The sequence below is a fragment of the Pristiophorus japonicus genome, unplaced genomic scaffold (genome assembly GCF_044704955.1).
Source record: "Pristiophorus japonicus isolate sPriJap1 unplaced genomic scaffold, sPriJap1.hap1 HAP1_SCAFFOLD_29, whole genome shotgun sequence".
Taxonomy (NCBI): Eukaryota; Metazoa; Chordata; class Chondrichthyes; family Pristiophoridae; genus Pristiophorus; species Pristiophorus japonicus.
Window position 1 is genome coordinate 14,101,176 of NW_027252668.1, and position 19,860 is coordinate 14,121,035.

The 19,860-nt window shown below is 43.4% G+C and overlaps 1 pseudogene; it reads left to right on the forward strand.

The window, feature by feature from the left end:
- LOC139248237 (zinc finger protein 436-like) overlaps positions 1 to 19,048 on the forward strand; it is a 75,172-nt pseudogene extending 56,124 nt beyond the window's left edge.
- Positions 19,049 to 19,860: the final 812 nt, after the last annotated feature.

The window sequence follows — 19,860 nt, forward strand, 5'->3', positions numbered from 1 at the left end:
CTTTGATGAATGTATTATTACATTACATAAAAAAACTGCAGTATCCTTGTCAGTAAATGTTGAATTTTCCCATGAGATTAAATGTGATTGATAAAAAAAACAGAGGGATCAAATATTTAACACAATAACGACGAGGGTGTGAGCACACTGGATCATAAGTCCATTGCCTGAACCTCTCGGCCACCTCGTCTCCTATTTACAACGACGTCAGATATCCATCCCTTACTTTTGCATTTAAACAGAAATAATGTGCATGTAAGTCGACTTCACTGCTTGTTCTGCCCGTGCAACCAGATCGACAGTGATGAAAATATGCCATTAGATTCTAAAAGCATACAGCCTTCCTTAACTTCAGGTGAGTGACAGTACGAGATGGTTGGTTGTGAGGCAGAAAAAAACAAAGAATATAAAATTCGACAAGGCGAGTTAGTTGACTGCAGCAGGACTGGAACCTGAAATCTTTTGATAACATCGACAGTTATAATTGAAATCAGATGCTTAACCATTAAGCCACGCGTCCGCTGCAAGTTACCGAAAATTTGTTGTTGGTTATATAGAGAGCTAATTTGGGACAAGGGTGAAATCAAGGAATGGATGTAGGAAAACATTTGCATATTTTGAGCAATGAATAGATGCGCTGCGATATGGATGCGCACGGGCACAGGCAACGTCAATGCAGCTTGACACGTAACAGTTGAACAATTCGGTCATCGCAGCTGAAATCAACTCCTTTTAAAACTATACAGGATGATCCGGATTATGAGGAAATACGTCTTAAAGGGGCAAATGATGAATGGGAACTGTCATCCATCGCGTTCAAACAGACATCGAATGATCCGAGACTGCAAGCACAGCCCTCTTACACAGATGCAGAATGACCCTTGACGGACAGCAGTTCCCTTTTCAAAGAATAAAATGGGATTTCTATCATTCCTGAAGGCTGTGCGTGAGGGAGCGTGGGGCTCTGGACCACGCGGGGCTGGGACGGTTGTTGAAGCCACAGGTGATAGACAGGCAGGAAGGAGGGAGGGAAGTAAACCGACCCCGACAAAAAGCCAATTTAAAATATATATATATTCATCATAATAAAAAAATAAATACATTTACAATTTTCTTGCAAAAAATTGAATTTGATTTGATTTAAATAAATAAATAATTGTTTCATAATCTGTATATTTTTGGTTGGACGAATGCTGAGTGACTGGACGAATTCCATTGAAAATCAGCGGGTGCAGTCAGTAAATACCCAAACACAGTAAACCGATGGTGGAAGACAAACCACGAGGGAAGATGTGGGCAACAAAGGCGATCTTTTAAAGTCGCGAGTGCCTTTCTGCTGGATCTGACAGCAGCTGCGTGTGCTGTGAAAGATGTCAAATGTAATAGAGCCCGGTGCAGGCAGATCAGAAAAAGCACATTTGTAGTCAAATTTAAAAAGTAGGGAATGTATGCTAAAATACTTATATATAAATATTTACACATGTATATACATAAACAAATTCAGTCAGTCAGCCTTGTCTTAACTTGTCTTGATTTGATTTGTATTTGAAACTTAAGGGGGGAGGAGTTCAACATGTCACACACCCCACACTCAAGCTCTCGCTAAAATCGCTATGTTTTATCCAACTTTTACCACTAGGTCGGAAAATTCAGCTCATGATTTGCGGCGGTGCAAAAGCTTACCGGCCCGCCTTCTAGTTTCACTGAAATTATGGTGTCAATCGCCATGCAGTGCTCTACCAGCACCCCGGATAGAAAATTAGGCCCTAACGCCTCATTATACGCCCTCCCCTGGAAACGGCTGAAAAACCAGACATTCGCAGGATGCAGCAGGCAGTATTTGTGGCGTATTTATTTAGAGTGATGAGGATCCTACATCGCAGATCACATTGACTGTAACAGTTGCACACAGCACACTGGCTGAAGTTCTGACTTGAAAGCGGCAGTTTTATTTGACATTACAGTGTCCTAACAACGTCAGTGGTGTGATTTAAAGATCTCATGATCTCAGGTGCGAGAAGTCTGACTTTTTCGACGTGCAGTGAAAATCAGCAAATTAAGGAAAGATAACTTCGAGGTCTGAGGCGTGAACTGGCTAGAATAGATTGGCAAATGATACTTAAAGGGCTGACGGTGGATAGGCAATTGCAAACATATAAACATCACATGGATGAACTTCAGCAATTGAACATCACTGCCTGGAGTAAAAATAAAACGCGGAGGGTGGCTCAACCGTGACTAACGCGGGAAATTAATGATAATGTTAAATCCAAGGACGAGGAATATAAATTAGTGAGCAAAATCAGAAAACCTCAGGACTCGGAGGAATTTAGAATTCAGCAGAGGAGACCAAAGGGTTAAATTAAGAGTGGGAAAATAGAGTATGAGAGGAACCTTGCCTGGAACATAAAAACTGACTGCCAAAGTTTCCATATATATGTGAAGAGAAAAAGATTAGTGAAGACAAACGTAGGTCCCTTGCAGTCGGATTCAGGTCAATTCATAATGGGGAACAAAGAAATGGCAGACCAATTGAACAAATACTTTGGTTCAGTCTTTATGAAGGAAGACACAAATAACCTTCCAGAGGTACGAGGGGACAGAGGGCCGAGTGAGAACGAGGAACTGAAGGATATCCTTATTAGGTGGGAAATTTTGTTCGGGAAATTAATGGGATGAAAGTCCGATAAATCCCCAGGGCCTGATACTCTGCATCCCAGAGTATTAAGGAAGTGGCCCTCGAAATAATGGATGCATTGGTGATTATTTTCCAACAGTCTATCGAATCTGGATCAGTTTCTATGGACTGGAGGGTAGCAAATGTAACACCACTTTTTAAAAAGGGAGAGAGAGAGAAAACGGATAATTATAGACCAGTTAGCCTGACATCAATCGTGGGGAAAATGTTGGAATCAATTATTAAGAATGAAATAGGAGCACATTTGGACAGCAGTGATAAGATCGTACCAAGTCAGCATGGATTTTTGAAAGAGAATCATGCTTGACCAATCTTCTGGAATTTTTTGAGGATGTAACTAGTAGAGTGGACAAGGGAGAGCCAGTGGATGTGGTGTTTTTGGACTTCTAAAAGCCTTTTGACAATGTCCCACATAAGAGATCGGTCTGCAAAATAAAAGCAATTGATATTGGTGGTAACATATTGTCGTGGATAGAGAATAGTTTGGCAGACAGGAACCAGAGCGTCGGATAAACTGGTCCATTTCAGAATGGCAGGCAGTGACTACTGGAGTGCCGCAGGGCTCAGTGCTGGAACACCAGCTCTTTACTACATAAATTAATCATTTAGATGAAAGAATTGAGTGTAGTATTTCTAAGTTTACAGATGAAGCTAAACTGGCTGGCGTTGTGCGCTGTGAAGAGGACGCTAAGAGGCTGCAGGATGATTTGGACAGGTTAGGTGAGTGGGCAAATGCATGGCAGATGCAGTATAATGTGGATAAATGGGTGGTTATCCACTTTGGTGACAAAACAATGAACGCAGAATATTATCTGAATGGCGGCAGATTAGGAAAAGGGGAGGTGCAATGAGACATGGGTGTCATGGTACATTAATCATTGCAATTTGGCATGCAGATATAGCAGGCAGTGAAGAAGGCAAATGGTATGATGGCCTTCATAGCTAGGGGTTTTGAGAAGAGGAGCAAGGAGGTCTTATTGCAGTTGTACAGGGCCTTGGTGAGGCCTCACCTTGAATATTGTGTTCAGTTTTGGTCTCCTAATCTGAGGAAGGACTTGCTTGCTATTGAGGGAGTGCAGCGAAGGTTCACCAGACTGATTCCAGGGATGGCTGGACTGACATCGACTGGATCAACTCGGCATTTATACACTGGAGTTTCGAAGGATGAGAGGCGATCTCATAGAAAGATAAATGATTCTGAGGGGACTGGTCACGTTAGATGCAGAAGGAATGTTCCCGATGTTTCAATTGTGAAAATCTTGAAACAAGCCTATCCCAAGACCAACAAGCCGCCGAAAGCGAGAAGCGTAGGTCTCAGACTCTGACGGTAGTTCATTATTAGGCCCATCCTGCATGTGCTGTCTCTCAGAGACCTATCTAATTCATCCCCATGTCCTTCGCCCTGCTTATGTTTCCCTTTGATCAATATATTATTAATTTGAATCATTACATGATCAAGGTGCAGCATCCTTGTCATGAAATGTTGAATTTGGCCATGACATTAAATATGATTGAAAAAGTAACCGAAGGAGTCAATTGTTTAACCTGCACAGCATACTGGATTAGACGTCCATCGCCTGTCGTTCGCAGCCACCTCGTTTCCTATTAACAGCTACGTCAGCAATTGAATTTGCTTCTATTTTGCATTCAAACAGAAATAACGTTAAAGAAAGTCTACTTCACCGCTTGTTCTGCCCGTGCAACAGGATCGATATTGAAAATGTGCCATTACCTTCTTAAAGCAAACAGCAGTCCTTTCCTTCAGGTCATTGACTGTACGAGATGGCTGGTTTTGCGGCAGAATGACAACAAAGAATATAACATTTCACGCAGCAAGATAATTTACCGCGGCACGACTTAAATCTGAAAATTTCCGATAACGTCGGGGTAACAATCGAAGTCAGATGCCTTATCCATTACGCCACGCGGCTGCTGCCATGAGGAAAAAAATTGTTGTTTTTTTATATTAGGAGCAAATTCGGGGCAATAGCTGTACAAAGGAGTGAGTTTTGGAAAAGATGAGCATATTTCAAGTAAATGAACAGAAGGGCTGCGATCTGGGTGCGCACTTTAGCTGGGCTTCGAACTTCGAACACAACCGCTTAACAATTCGGTCATCACAACTGAAATCAGACTCCTTTTCAAAATATACATAGTGATCCGGGACTATGCGAAAATCTGTCTTGAAGAGAAAGATTGTGAACCGAAACTTATAACCATCCCGTTTAAACAGACACAGAATGATCCGGGACTGCAAGCACATCCCTTTTACACCGGTGTAGAATGACCCTTCACTGATAGCAGTTTTCTTTTAAAATAATAAAGTGGGATTTCTTTGATCGCTGAAGGCAACTGTGCTGTGCGTGAATGAGCGTGGAGCTCAGGACCACGCGAGGCTGGGAAGATGATTGAAGCCCCAGGTGATAGACAGGCAGGAAGGATGGAGGGAAGTAAAACCCTCCAGAAAAAATACAATTGAACAACATTTATCTACTTAATTTTTTAAGAAATGTATTGATAAGAATTTTAGTTCACAAAAATTGAAATTGATTTGATTTCAATAAATATATCATTACTTAATCATGTATTTACTTTTTGATCGAACGAAGGCCGTCTGTGTCTAGATGTTTACCATTGGAGATAAGGGTGTGCACGCAGTAAATAACAACAGGCACCGTCAGCCCATGGTGGAAGACAAGCCACAAGGGAAGATGTGGGAGGCAACGGCGATCTTTTAAAGTGACATGTGTCTGTCTTCTCTTTTTCAGATGTGCAATGTCAGGATCCGAAAGCAGCTGCTTGTGCTGTGAAAGTGGACAAAAGCAATCGAGTCCAGTGCAGGCAGATCAGAAAAAGCACATTTATTGTGAAAGTTAAAAAGCGGGGAGGTATACATTGTACATAAGTATACACTCACACACACACACACACTTATATACTTATAAATATATATATATATATAGAAACAAAGTCAGTCAGTCAGTCATGTCTTGTATTGTCCTGTTTTGATGTGATTTGAATTTGAAAATAAGGTGATTAAATTCATCATGTCACAAAGCCCATATGCAAGCCCTGGCTGAAATCCGTATCTTTCTAACTTGTGTTTTTTACATTTTTTCAGATGTGGAATGGCAAGATCCCACAGCAGATTCTTCTCCTGTAAGATAATCCACGAAGGAGTGTTCAAGCAAATCGGCAAGGCTTCAAATTCCATGTAATGCCTTTTTTCACACATGATATGAAATGCCATGCACGATCGCACAATTTGTTTGCACTCTCTCCCTCTCTCTCTTACACAAACTCACAAACAAACTAAAATTCCTACACCCTCCAAAGGCAGTTTTTGAAATTTGAAATTTGAAATCTGGAATAGACAGCACATGCCTTTCAAACAGACACATAATGATCTGGGACTAATAGCATATCCCTTTTAAACAGACACAGAAATTTGCGGGACTGTAAGCAAATCCCTGTGAAGCAGATATAGAATGTTCTTGGACTGAGAGTTCTTTAATTTTAAACCGGCCCAGAATGACCCGGGACTGAGAGCAAATCGCTTTGAAAACAGACACAGATTGATCCTGGACTGACAGCAAATCGGTTTAGACAGACACAAACTGATCTGTGACCTCTCGCATTTCCACTGTGAAAATCACAAAGAGAGATTCATATCCCTCGACCAACGAGCAGCCGACAGTAAAGTGCGTAACCCATTCTATATTAAAGCGGCATATTCTGACGGTAGTGAAGAAAGCTATTCGGCCCAACGTGGCTGTGCTGTGTCTCTGAGAGAGCCGACAAATTAGTACCCCTCTCCATAGTCATGCGAATAACAACATAACAACGTAAATTTTACCTTTGATGAATATATTGGGCCTGAAGTCATTGTGCTCGGCTTACCCCAGGCGCTCGGCTGCAAATAGTGATAACGTTCCACACCTACCTTTTGCTCCTGCAGCCTCCGCATTTGAGACCTTCTCTTCCCGCGCTTCACAGTGCATTCACGTCTTGGAGTTGCGGAGGGAGAAGCTGGATTCACGTGGCTCTGGACAGCCAATGAAGGTACAGTATTATCATTCTTAATAATAGCATCTCCGGAAGTCGGGATTCTCAGTATTACGAATGAAAAGGCCCCCATCACCCAAACACACATAAAAGTAAAAAAAAAAACAACTCACGTATGTAATATTAATTTAAATTTAAGTTAACAAATTTGTTGGAAAAAAATATATTATTCGGATTTTTTAAAATGTTGATATTTAGGGTTTTAAATAAACCTTCCTTAGTGGACAGAGTTTTCATACGTAAAAATGTTATTACATTTTATTTCTATATGTTTTTATATTTTTTACATGTTATAAAAAACTTACGCTGATAAAAGCAGGCTATGCACCTGCTTTTCCCAGGCGCAAGCAATTTAAGGACATTCGCTGGGCAATTGATGGGCGAATAGTACATACTCACGCGATTGTAATTCTCCTGAAGAAGCGTTGAGTCTGACAAGCAAGAATTTGACATTGCAAAACCTGGTTTTCAGTGCATGCGCCTCGCACGCCAAAGAAAGTCTTTTGTGGGTCCTTGCCGGTTGCGTACTTACTCCGTGCAGACCCAGTGAGGCTGGAATTACAGGCCCTATATTCATTTGAGACATGACATGACCAAAGTACAGCATCCTTGACAGTAAAATGCAAATTTGGCCATGAGGTTTTATGTGATTGACAAAACAACAAGAGGCTTCAAACGTTTTGCACAATAAGGATGAGTATGGGATTCGGAGCCACGCATGCCGATCACAATGGATTAGAAGTTATTCGCATTAAACTCTAGTCCAGCTCCTCTCCCGTTTGAAGCAACGCTAGGGATTCAATGTCCTGCTTTTTGCATCCAAACAGAAATATTCTGCAAGAATGTCCACTTCACCGCTTGTCCTGCCTATGCAAGCAGATCGACAATGTTGAAAATGTACTATCAGCTTGTTAAAGCAAACGGCTTTCATTACTTCAGGTTGTGTACACACGTGGAATTAAATGCACCAGATACAGCAGAAGTAGGAGCTGCTGAAACAGCGGAGTTAGGATCTTCATAAAAAGAATGTATTGGGATGGGGCAGCAGAAAAGGGGAACTCGGAGCTCCGGAAACACAGGAATTCGGAGTTCCGGAAACAAGGTAATTAGGAGCTCCAGAAACATCAGCATTGGTTGATCTCCAGAAACAACGGAATGTGAGTGCCCTAGAATGATGGGAAATACGATCAAGAAAAAGTTGAATTAGGATCTCCAGAAACACGGAGAATTAGGATCAACAGAAACAGGGGAATTAGCACCTCCAGGTACAGGGGAATTAGGAGACCGTAACAGAAACCTGAAAATTAGTAGAGAGCTCCATAAACAGGGAAATTACGAGACAGCTACAGTTAAAAGGGAATTCTTAGCTCCAAATACTGGGAAGTTAGGAGAGGGCATCATAATCAGGGAAAGTAGGAGCGCCAGCATAGAGTAATTAGGAAGAGGAAAATTAAGAGCTCCAGCACTTTAAGTTATAAAGCAGGGTAATTAGGAGCAGCAGAAAAGAAGAGTTAGCAGTTGAACAAAGAGCTGAACTGGATCACCTGACACAGGGGAATTATGAGCTCCAGTGACAGGGGCATTATTTACTCCAAAACATGGGACAAAGATGCTACTGAAACAGTAGAACGAGTAGCTGCAGAAACAGTGTAATTGGAGCGCCGTAAAGATGGTAATCTGGAGTTCCTGACACAGGGAAATGAGGAGCACCTGAAACTGGAGAATTAGAAGCTGCTGAAATAGAGAAATGAGGAATGCAAGAAAATGGAGAATTCGGATCTCCAGAAACAGATCCATCAGGAGTTCCTGAAACAGAGGGATAAGGAGCTCCAGAAACAGCTGAATTAGGAGCTCCAGAAACAGTGGGATAAGGAGCTCCAGAAACAGGGGAATTAGAAGTTCCTGAAACAGAGGGATAAGGAGCTCCTGAAACAGAGGAATTAGGAGCTCCTGAATCAGAGGGATAAGGAGCTCCGGAAACAGAGGAATTAGGAGCTCCTGAAACAGAGGGATCAGGAGCTCCTGAAACAGAGGAACGAGGAGCTCTTGAAACATGGGGAATTCAGAGCTCCGGGTACATGGAAATTAGGAGTTTCAGAAACAGGGGAATTATGACCACCAAAAACAAGGGGATTATGAGAGATTTCAGTACTTGCACCTCTAAATATCAATTGTCAGGCACATTTTCTAAGTATAATATACTCTGATCCATCTTTCTTAGGTTCAATATGAAATAATTTACACTTCGTCACTGGGACCTATATCTGCATCGTTATTTTCACAAACACATAATAAGCGTCTCTTTGCAACGTTATGTTCCAAGACACTATTTACAGTGCCAATTACATTTTTATTCACTAAAATTGGACGAGAGAGCGGAACTGGAAAGTGCCTCCCCGTTTGTTTGTCGTTCTCTGTCTCCTCACGTCTGACTTTCTTTCTATCTCCCCATCTGTTTCCAACACTCTCTTACCCAACATGTCACTCCGCGTCTTTCGCGCCACTTGTGCAACCCCCGTCTGTCTTTCTCTGTGCCCCTCCCGCCTGTCTCTCCGTCTGACTCCCACTGTCTTTTGCTTTCCTCTGCTGTTATCTCTATTTCTGTCTCCCCGTCTGTGCCCATCAGTCTCTCCCCCTCCTTCCCTCTCCCATCTGTCTCTCGAGTCTGTCCCTTGCAGTTCTCCGTCCGTCTGGCCCGACCGGCTGTCAACCTTTCTCTCTCACTGTCTGTCTCTGTCGTTACCTCCCTGTCTCCCTCCTGTTTAGCCACCCCGTTTGTGACCCTCTCTGTCTCCCCAGTTTTGCTCTCTCTCTCCTTAACTTTTCTGTGTCTGTCTGATTCGTCTGTTCTATTTCTGTCTTGCCCGTTTCCCTCTGCTGTATCTCTCTCCCCTTCTACATCCTCCCGTCTGTCTACCACCATCAGCCTCACACACTCTGTATCCTTCTTTTACATTTCCAGTCGGTTATCTCCACCACACGGTCTCTCGCTCTCTCTCTATCACCTCCTGTAGGTCTCTCTCTCTCTCTGTCTCCCCGCCCCGCCGCTCTCTATCACCTTTCTATCTCACTCCTGTCTTTCTCTCGCTCTCTCTGCTGCCCCTCTGGCTCACCAGTTTTCGGATTCCCGTCGAGCACCGTCTCAGCCTTTGTCTTTGTAACATATCATCTACCTACCGCAGCCTGTCGCAATGCAGCATTCTTCCAGTCAATCTCTATCCCAACACACCCAATTTGTTCCTTTCTCTCTCTGTCTCTCGCTCCCCCAGCTCTTTTTCTTTGACTACTACGTCGTTTTCTCCCTGTCTTTTCTGTTTTCTGCCCATTTCTCTCCCGCGTCTGACCCACTCTAACCCTCCACACGTGTACACACTTCTTCATCAAACCCGTCTGTCCCTGTCTATCAATCTCTCATTCTCTCTGTCACCGTCAAATGTTTATCTCTCTTTACCTCGCCGATCTGTCTATCTGACTCCGCCTTCTAGTTCTCTCCCACTTTCTCCCCACGTCTGTCTCCCCACTGTCTCTTCATCTCTGTTACTTTGTTTGACCCTTCTATTACCCCGCCGTCTGCCTCTTTCTCTATATCTCTCTCTGTCGGCCTCTTTCCCTGTCTCCAAAGTTTAAAAAAAATAATGCAGAAATGTGGACGTCGCTACCAAGGCCTTCCTTCCTTTATTGCCCTTCTGAAACTGTCCCGGAGAAGGTGGTGGTGAGCCGACTATTTGTAACCGCTGCAGTCCGTGTGGTGAAGAGACTCCCTCAGTGCCGACTTTGTCGCTGCAGTTTGATTCAACTGAATGTCTCGCTGGGCCATTGTAGAGGGCATTGAAGTGTCAACCACATTGCTCTGCGTCTGGAATCACGTATAGCCCAGACCAGGAAAGGAGGGCTTATTTCATCCCCTGAAGGACATTAGTGTACCAGATGGATTATTATGACAATCCAGTATTAACATAGTCATTTCTGAGGCTAGCTCTTTCAATCCAGATTCATGTAATTAACTCAATTTAAATTTTGCAGCTGCCATGACAGGATTTCAACTTACATCTCGGCGATTTTCAGGCCAGGCCTCTGGATTAGTAGTTCAGTAACATTCCCACGCTGCTACCCTGTGGTTTCTCTCGCTCTCTCTCTCTCGGTGTTTTCCAGGTCTGTCTCCTCCTTCTTTCTCCACCACCTGCCTCTCTCTGTCTTGCCATCTGTCTTTTTCCACCGCCAGTCCCCATCACTCTATCTCTCTCCCCACCCTCCTACCCGTGTCTGTCTCTCGCTCTGATCCGCCGTATGTCTCTCTCATTCTGCCTCCTCGTATGTCTTTCTGGTCCTGTCTCTCCTGTACGCCTCTTTCTCTGCCTCTGTCTCCTCATCTGTCTGCCGTTGCTGTCTGCCGCATTTGTTTCTCTCGCGGTTTCGCCCTGTTTGCCCCGATTGTTTCACCAAACTCTCTATTTATCTGTCTCTTACACGTCTGTGTCATCCCCTCTCTCCCAATCTCACTGCCTCACCCCACCGTCTGTCTCTCTCTCTTTATCTTGAACTCAGCCCAGTGTGTTATCTTTCTGGCTAACGCCCATCTGTCTCCCCTGTCTGTAAATTACTGTCCCCTTCCACCATTCAACCCCGTCTGCCTCTGTCTGTCGCTCTCTATCTGCATTCGTCAGTCTTCCATTTCTGTCTACCCTGTCTGTCACGCACTTCCCCATTCCATCATTCTCCGCCGCCTGCCTCCTCCCTTCTGCCTTCCACGTCTATCTCTCTTTTTGTCATCCATCATATCTCCCACCTACCCAGTTTGTCCCCATCCGTTTCTCACCTGTCGGTCGGTCTTGCCGCCCCTCCCCTCAGTATTGTCGCTCTCTATATCCCCCACCATAATTAACTCACTCTGCCATCAATCCGTGGCATCGAACAGGAAATTAGAGGTGCATGCAATAAGGGTGCAGCATATAATGGGTGACTTTAATATGCAAATACATTGGGCGAACTAAACTGGAAGCAATACGGTGGAGGAGGATTCATTGACTGCAGATGGGATGGTTTTATAGACCAATATGTCGAGGAACCAACTAGGGGGGAGGACATCTTAGACTGGGTGTTGTGTAATGAGAGAGGATTAATTAGCAATCTCGTTGTGCGAGACCCCTTGGTGAAGAGTGACCATAATATGGTGGAATTCTGCATTAGGATGGAGAATGAAACAGTTAATTCAGAGACCATGGTCCACAACTTAAAGAAGGGTAACTTTGAAGGTATGAGGCGTGAATTGTCTCGGATAGATTGGCGAATGGTACTTAAGGGGTTGACTGTGGATGGGCAATGGCGGACATTTAGAGACCGCATGGATGAACTGCAACAATTGTACATTCCTGTCTGGCGTAAAAATAAAAAAGGGAAGGTGGCTCAACCGTGGCTATCAAGGGAAATCAGGGATAGTATTAAAGCCAAGGAAGTGGCATACAAATTGGCCAGAAATAGCAGCGAACCCGGAGACTGGGAGAAATTTAGAACTCAGAAGAGGAGGACAAAGGGTTTGATTAGGGCAGGGAAAATGAAGTACGAGAAGAAGCTTGCAGGGAACATTACGACGAATTGCAAACGTTTCTATAGATATGTAAAGAGAAAAAGGTTAATAAAGACAAACGTTGGTCCCCTGCACTCAGAATCAGGGGAAGTCATAACGGGGAACAAAGAAATGGCGGACCAATTGAACAAGTACATTGGTTCGCGATTCACTCAGGAGGACACTAACAACCTTCCGGATATAAAAGGGGTCAGAGGGTCTAGTAAGGGGGAGGAACTGAGGGAAATCCTTATTATTCGGGAAATTGTGTTGGGGGAAATTGATGGGTTTGAAGGCCGATAAATCCTGATGGACTGCATCCCAGGCTACTTAAGTAGGTAGCCTTGGAAATAGCGGATGCATTGACAATCATTTTCCAACATTCCATTGACTCTGGATCAGTTCCTATCGAGTGGAGGGTAGCCAATGCAACCCCACTTTTTAAAAAAGGAGGGATAGAGAAACCAGGGAATTATAGACCGGTCAGCCTGACATCGGTAGTGGGTAAAATGATGGAAACAATTATTAAGGATGTCATATCAGCGCATTTGGAAAGAGGTGACATGATAGGTCCAAGTCAGCATGGATTTGTGAAAGGGAAATCATGCTTGACAAATCTTGTGGAATTTTTTGAGGATGTTTGCAAATAGTTGTTAAGTGAGAACCAGTTGATGTGGTATATTTGGACTTTCAGAAGGCTTTCGACAAGTTCCCACACAAGAGATTAATGTGCAAAGTTAAAGCACATGTGATTGGGGGTAGTGTGCTGACATGGATTGAGAACTGGTTGTAAGACAAGAAGCAAAGAGTCGGAGTAAATGGGTACTTTTCAGAATGGCAGGCAGTGACTAGTGGGGTACCGCAACGTTCTTTGCTAGGGCCCCAGCTGTTTACATTGTACATTGATGATTTGGACGAGGGGATTAAACGTAGTATCTCAAAATTTGCGGATGACACTATGTTGGGTGGCAGTGTGAGCTGTGAGGAGGATGCTATGAGGCTACAGAGCGACTTGGATAGGTTAGATGAGTGGGCAAATGCATGGCAGATGAAGTATAATGTGGATAAATGTGAGGTTATTCACTTTGGTGGTAACAACAGAGAGACAGACAGTTATCTGCATGGTGACAGATTAGGAAAAGGGGAGGTGCAACGAGACCTGGGTGTCATGGTACTTCAGTCATTGAAGGTTGGCATGCAGGTACAGCAGGCGGTTAGGAAAGCAAATGGCATGTTGGCCTTCATAGCGACGGGATTTGATTACGGGGCAGCGAGGTGTTGCTACAGTTGCACAGGGCCTTGGTGAGGCCTCAGCTGGAGAATTGTGTACAGTTTTGGTCTTCTAACCTGAGGAAGGACATTCTTGGTATTGAGGGAGTGCAGCGAATGTTCACCAGACTGATTCCCGGGATGGCGGGACTGATCTATCAAGAAAGACTGGGTCAACTTGGCTTGTATTCACTGGAGTTCAGAAGAATGAGAGGGGACCTCATAGAAACGTTTAAAATTCTGACAGGTTCAGACAGGTTAGATGCGGGAAGAATGTTCCCAATGCTGGGGAAGTCCAGAACCAGGGGTCACATCTAAGTATAAGGGGTAAGCCATTTAGGACCGAGATGAGGAGAAACCTCTTCACCCAGAGAGTGGTGAACCTGTAGAATTCTCTACCACAGAAAGCTGTTGAGGCCAATTCACTAAATATATTCAAAAAGGAATTAGATGTAGTCCTTACTACGCGGGTGATCAACGGGTATGGCGAGATAGCAGGAATGGGCTACTGAAGTTGCATGTTCAGCCATGAACTCATTGAATGGCGGTGCAGGCTAGAAGGGCCGAATGGCCTACTCCTGCACCTATTTTCTATGTTTCTTTGTTTCTATGTCTCCCCTCCCCCTAGTCTGTCTCTCTCTCTCTCTTTCAATATCTCTGTCTCGCTTTCTTTCTCTCAGGACTGTCTCCTCTGCATCAAAACCACCTGTCTGTCTCTCTCTTTCTGTGACATGCACATAACTGTCTCCCCCTGCCTACCTATCTCTCTGTCACCTTCACCAGGTGTAAGATTTTGATGGAGATCTTCCAGGCAAGAGTTGAGAAAATCGCGCAAATCTCCGACCTCAAGCACCCTTCTCTTGGGGATGCGTTGGATCTGTCAAAAGGCATTTTGACTGTCCCAGTGCCAGTTTTCGGCGCACGCACATCGTGCTCTGAGAAGCGCACTTGAGGGGCCTCGACGGGTGCGTGCTGACATCGTACGTGCCCTTATGGACCTCAATTGTTGGAAGTTTTGCAGGCTCTCTGTTGCCATGTATTTCCATCAGTCTGAAACAGAACGTGACAAGTTGTCAATGGCGATTGCAATAATTATAAATCTTTCACAGCATGTTATGAAATTAATTAATTAAGCTTCATTTTAATTTAATAAATCCCGGAATGGGCATCGAACATGTGCCGACAAGGAGCGAGCGCTGCATCCTAACCACTAGGTGGCGGTCACAGGGGTGAGTAAACATTGATGTCGAGAACTCGTGAACCAGTCAGGCGGCCTCTGTGAGAATGTTTAAAGGGAGAATGTTCAAAGTAAACTCGTCGCAACAGCAATGAACTGCAATTAATAAAAACAGCCAATACCTGTGTTTTACTCCGGCAGACATGGCGGAAATTAAACGGCGGAAGTTAACCGTTTTGAAGATTGAATGTCTTTTGGAACTGGCTCGTTTTATTAATTGTAAAACATATGATTTATCTTAAATACTTGGATATTTCATTGCAGTCCTCTGCTGTTGCGACTTTACCGGAATAACAACAACAATTTAGCTCCCAGATTAATGCGTGCTAACCGCATTGGTTTCAATATTCACAAACTGTTGCTTTGGGATTACAATATCGGACCGTATCTGGATTGCATTGTTGACGCTTCACGTGAATCAAATTTAATCACAACGCCGTCATCAGAAACCTTTCCATAGATGCTACCTGACTGGCTGAGTATATCCAACATTTTCTGATTTCATTTCAGATTTACAGGATTCGCAGTCCTTTGCTTCTGAAACGAAAAAGTAACTTAAGTTGACGTCATTGGGGATTCGAATGTCAGTACCTTTCTGCAACGCCAAACGTGAGCCATGCGTGGTGTGTATCCTCCCTTCTGCCAGTTAAAGGACATCACTGAGTGGGTGCAGAACATTTTCAGGGGCGAAAGGGAGCAGCATAAGCCGTGATCTATGTGCTAACCAATGAAATAAGGAAACAAGGGAATGAGTTCCTTTAATCAGAGTTTCAGGTGCAATTGAGGAAATTAATGAGCAGGACCACAAAGGAATTCTATGGATTATTCCCAGTGCCCCGCGCTATTGAGTTTTGAAATAGCAACGTATGTCTGGATGAACGGTGCACGAGGTTGGGCTACAAAATCCTGGGGCATTGGGACCAGTTCTGGCGCAGGAGGGACCTGTTCCAGTCGGTCGGGTGAGGGGTTGAACTAATTTGGCAATGGATTTGTGTACCAGGATGAAATATCTGTAGATGTTGTGATTATGCCTTTATTCACAAGTCCAGATGATTTTTATATTTTAATGAAAGCAGTGAATGTGGCCACAGACAGCGCACATCAGCCCATCCTTGGGAAACGATATAACCCGGTTCGGCTAAACCTTCCCTTACACTGAGCATAAGCAGAGGAAACACAGGCACAGCAGAATTTGTTGAGGACCGTAAGGAGTAATATATTCTTTGATCAGAGATAGCTCTATATGTATTTTGGTGTCTCTGTGTTAAGTTGCAAATTGTTCTGTGGGATATAAATATATTTTGTATATCTGTGTTAGTGTTTATGTATTTGAATGCAACAAAGTTATTTATAATAGTATTGTGGAGCATCTGTGATTGTTATATATGTATTTTCTGTGTATATCTTTGCATCTATGTTACCTGTAAACACCTCGCAAATAAACGTAAATACATTTATAGCACGGAGATACTTAGAGATAACTTCATAAAGAAAACAGTCATAAAAACAAATACATTTAGAATAACACACATATGAACACAAATAATTTGATTATCAATGTTCCACACAATTTAATTTACAACTCACAGATAGATGCACAAATATATTTATAAATTTGCCGCACGGACATCCAAATTCATTACAAATAACAAAACATTGTACAAAAAATAAAACACGTCTATGGCGAAAATCTATGGAGTCTCAATAACTGGAGGCTTCTTGCAGAGAGTCGGCACAGACACGGTGGGATGAACAGCTTCCTTCTGTGTTGAATGATTCGATGATTCTTTGCCTTCTTCCTTGTAAGACAGATGGAACAGGCAGCTATATGATGGGAGCACTAAGACCAAGGGCTGTGAAGCTCTAGGGGTGCAACAGGTTAGCGCGCAGTACTTATAAAGCAGTGCAGGCCCGGGAAATGCCGAGGTTGTGAGTTCGAGCCTCACCTAGAGCATTCAGTGCTTTTGCATGTGATGTTTGTACTTTTCAGAGTTTGAGGCCGTTTCCTATTTATCCATCTCTCTTGTCTCTTCCGCCATGGACCAAGGTGCTGTCTGTCTCTCTTGCTGCGCTTATCTCAGTGTCAATCTGTGGGTTATTTCTGAATGAATACCCGTGCGTGTTCCCCACATGAAATAAATGAGGGGATCAAACAATTCCTCATCTGGCACTAGGGAGCGAATGAACCATCATTTATAAGAAGATATAGTTTATTGTAAATATAACATTCCCTCCTGAGTGATGTAGGTTCAATGATGTACAAAACCAAACTATGATCACAACGTGTTTCCAATAAGCCGCCTTTTAATATATTGTCGCAAGCGCTACCATTGTAGATCAAGGAGTTTCATAATTAATAAACATAGAAATCAAGCAATGAAGCGGTAGAGATGGTTCTGAGAATGTGGATAGCCCTCGCCCAGAGCAACATTAAAAACAAGGTTTAAAAACTGACAGCTTGCAGGAGGAAGGGAAGAGAGGAAAGAAAGCCACAGAAAAGTCACGGGAGTTTCGGGAGCTTCGGGCGTTTTTATCTGACCATGGCATAGTTGCGCACGGCACGTATATTGTTGCTGTTAAATATGAATAAAATGCTACGTTTGTTTGCAGCTGTTTCTGTTTCTGTCCCTTTTAACTAATTCTTAATTCCATTTGTCTGCAGTGATTCCATAAATCTTCATATCCTTGCCTAACAAAAATCGATCAATGCGAAACTTGAAAATGTCAATTGCCCCAACCTCGATAGATTTTTAGGGGAGGAATTATAAGACAGGTGGAATAGGCAGCGGTATGATGGAAGCACTAATACCACACAGCATCCGCACATAATTCCAGCGACGGAATTGGATATGGCGCAGTACTTGTATGACAGTGTAAGCACCTAGAAAGGCCGACGTTGTGAACTCGAGCCTCACCTAGTACAGCTGATCGCTTTGCTTGTGACATTTCGACAGTAATCGAAGTTACAATTGATGTATCTCCAAATGTTACCTACATATTCACTGTGTTATCCAGCACACAATATTGCAACGGAGGATGAAAAATTTACAAATATGTGGGATGGAGTGGAGGCGTTTTGACATTTAATCAATAACTCTGATGCAAATAATAATGTGCCGGAAAAACACTCGATTTCAAAGAGAAGATATGTAAACGCATTGGTTATCTCCACATAATTCCTGCACCACATTCAAAAGAAACAATGATTTTCCTGAACATTTCAGTAAAAATGTTGTGCTCAGTGTTGCAATGGCTCGTGCATTGGACTCCTCGCTGATTCAGTTCCATAGAAACATTAAAACTTATTGATTCGATTCCCATCAAAGTCCAAATGTAAATTAATAGAATGGTTACCGCACAGCAGGAGGCCATTCGTTCCATCGAGAGCGTGCCAGCTCTGAGCGAGTTCCTCTTCCCCTGTCCTTTCCCCATAGCCCTGCAGGATAGGATTGGCTTGTTCCGAGGCTGGAAAGTAATTGTTTGCAGCAAACCACAACTGTCTGCGATAGCCGTAAGGTTTAATGTTTTGGGCCTGAAATCCACTCAGGTTTACCTGCTCGCCGCTACACTGTTTGAAGCTCCGTTCAGTGCTTGAATAAGTAAGAGCTGTAGCTGCCGGGCTGCATTTCCCTCTCTCAGAGCCTGAGAGATCCGCCAGGGCGAGAGGCACGTTTAAACTGGCGCCCAATTATCCTTTACGCTTTTACAACATTTCAAGAGAGCAAAAGGATTCCCCTCAAGCTGCAATGATCTTTTCTGTTATTGTCTTCCCATGCTTATTTCTATCTCTCCCTATCTCTGCCTCTTATATTTCTCTGCTTTTCGCTGATTGAGTTCTCACTTTTAAATGGACTGCCTGGGCTGATCTAACCAGCAACAAGGTCAGCAATCGGTATCGAAAGACGTGGACTATAGGACAGGAATGGTGTAAATTAGGGGCAAATATCCTCACAGATATGTCCCTTCGCGCTCGCAGTGAAATAAAGCAGCACCGAATATAGTTGTCTTAACGTAGAGTGTGCCTTAAGTGGATGCCGACACAAACGACAATATAAAGCTATTAATGCTTCAAAATCTTATTTGATATTACAGGTCACGTTTCAAAACTAGTTTTGTAAAGACATTCCAATATTGCTATATTGGAATAGTCAGCAATGCTCGCACGGCAGTTGGATGCCAGTTGGAAAACTGGCTGAAAGAACACGCAGAACATTGACTTTCTGCTGAGCAGACCATGAGCATCCTTCTTGAAAATGGTTCTCCAGTCCCACTAAGAGGGGATTATGCATCATGGGAGTTGGATGGGACTCTGCCCACGTGTATAGCAGGACGTGTAGGTGGCATTTACCCTTCCTTAAAGAACAGTAATGACTCAGTTCCAGAATTTGCTCGCACCACTCGCATTTCGGCCCAAGGATGAGCCGAGCCGATCACGTGAAGTTAATACAATTCTTCCAGTTAGTAAATTCAGTTGGCATATCAAGAAAAACGTAAGAAATCACTGTGACTTAGTCATTGAGCGCGCAGCATAATGCATAAGGTGTTTATTTCTGGTATGTACCATAATGGTATCAGGAAATTACAGTTTTGATGAGATTTGGATTCAAAGCCGAATTTATGTAATATTCAGTCAAATGCTTGGAAGGTTTATCAGCAACAAACGCTTAACGAAGTAAATTGACACAATCGATTTGCACTCCATCGCCTTAACCTCTCGTCTGCCATCTAGCACAACTCAACTATTCCATTTCAGGCTTTTTGCATCCATACAGAATTACGCTGCAACAAGTCCCTGTCACGACGTGTCCTGCCCGTGCACCCAGATCGACAATGTTGAAAATGTACAATCAGCTTCTGTAAGCAAACGGCCTTCAGTTACTACAGGATGCCTGTGAACTGTCTCCTCAAAAGATGAGGTGCGGGCCCCTTTTAAATAGACCAGGCAGCCTGGCCAAGCCGGTTTCAAAACCGACCAAAATCGAACTCTCTACAGTTAGACCACATTAGGAGTACTGTGTGCAATTCTGG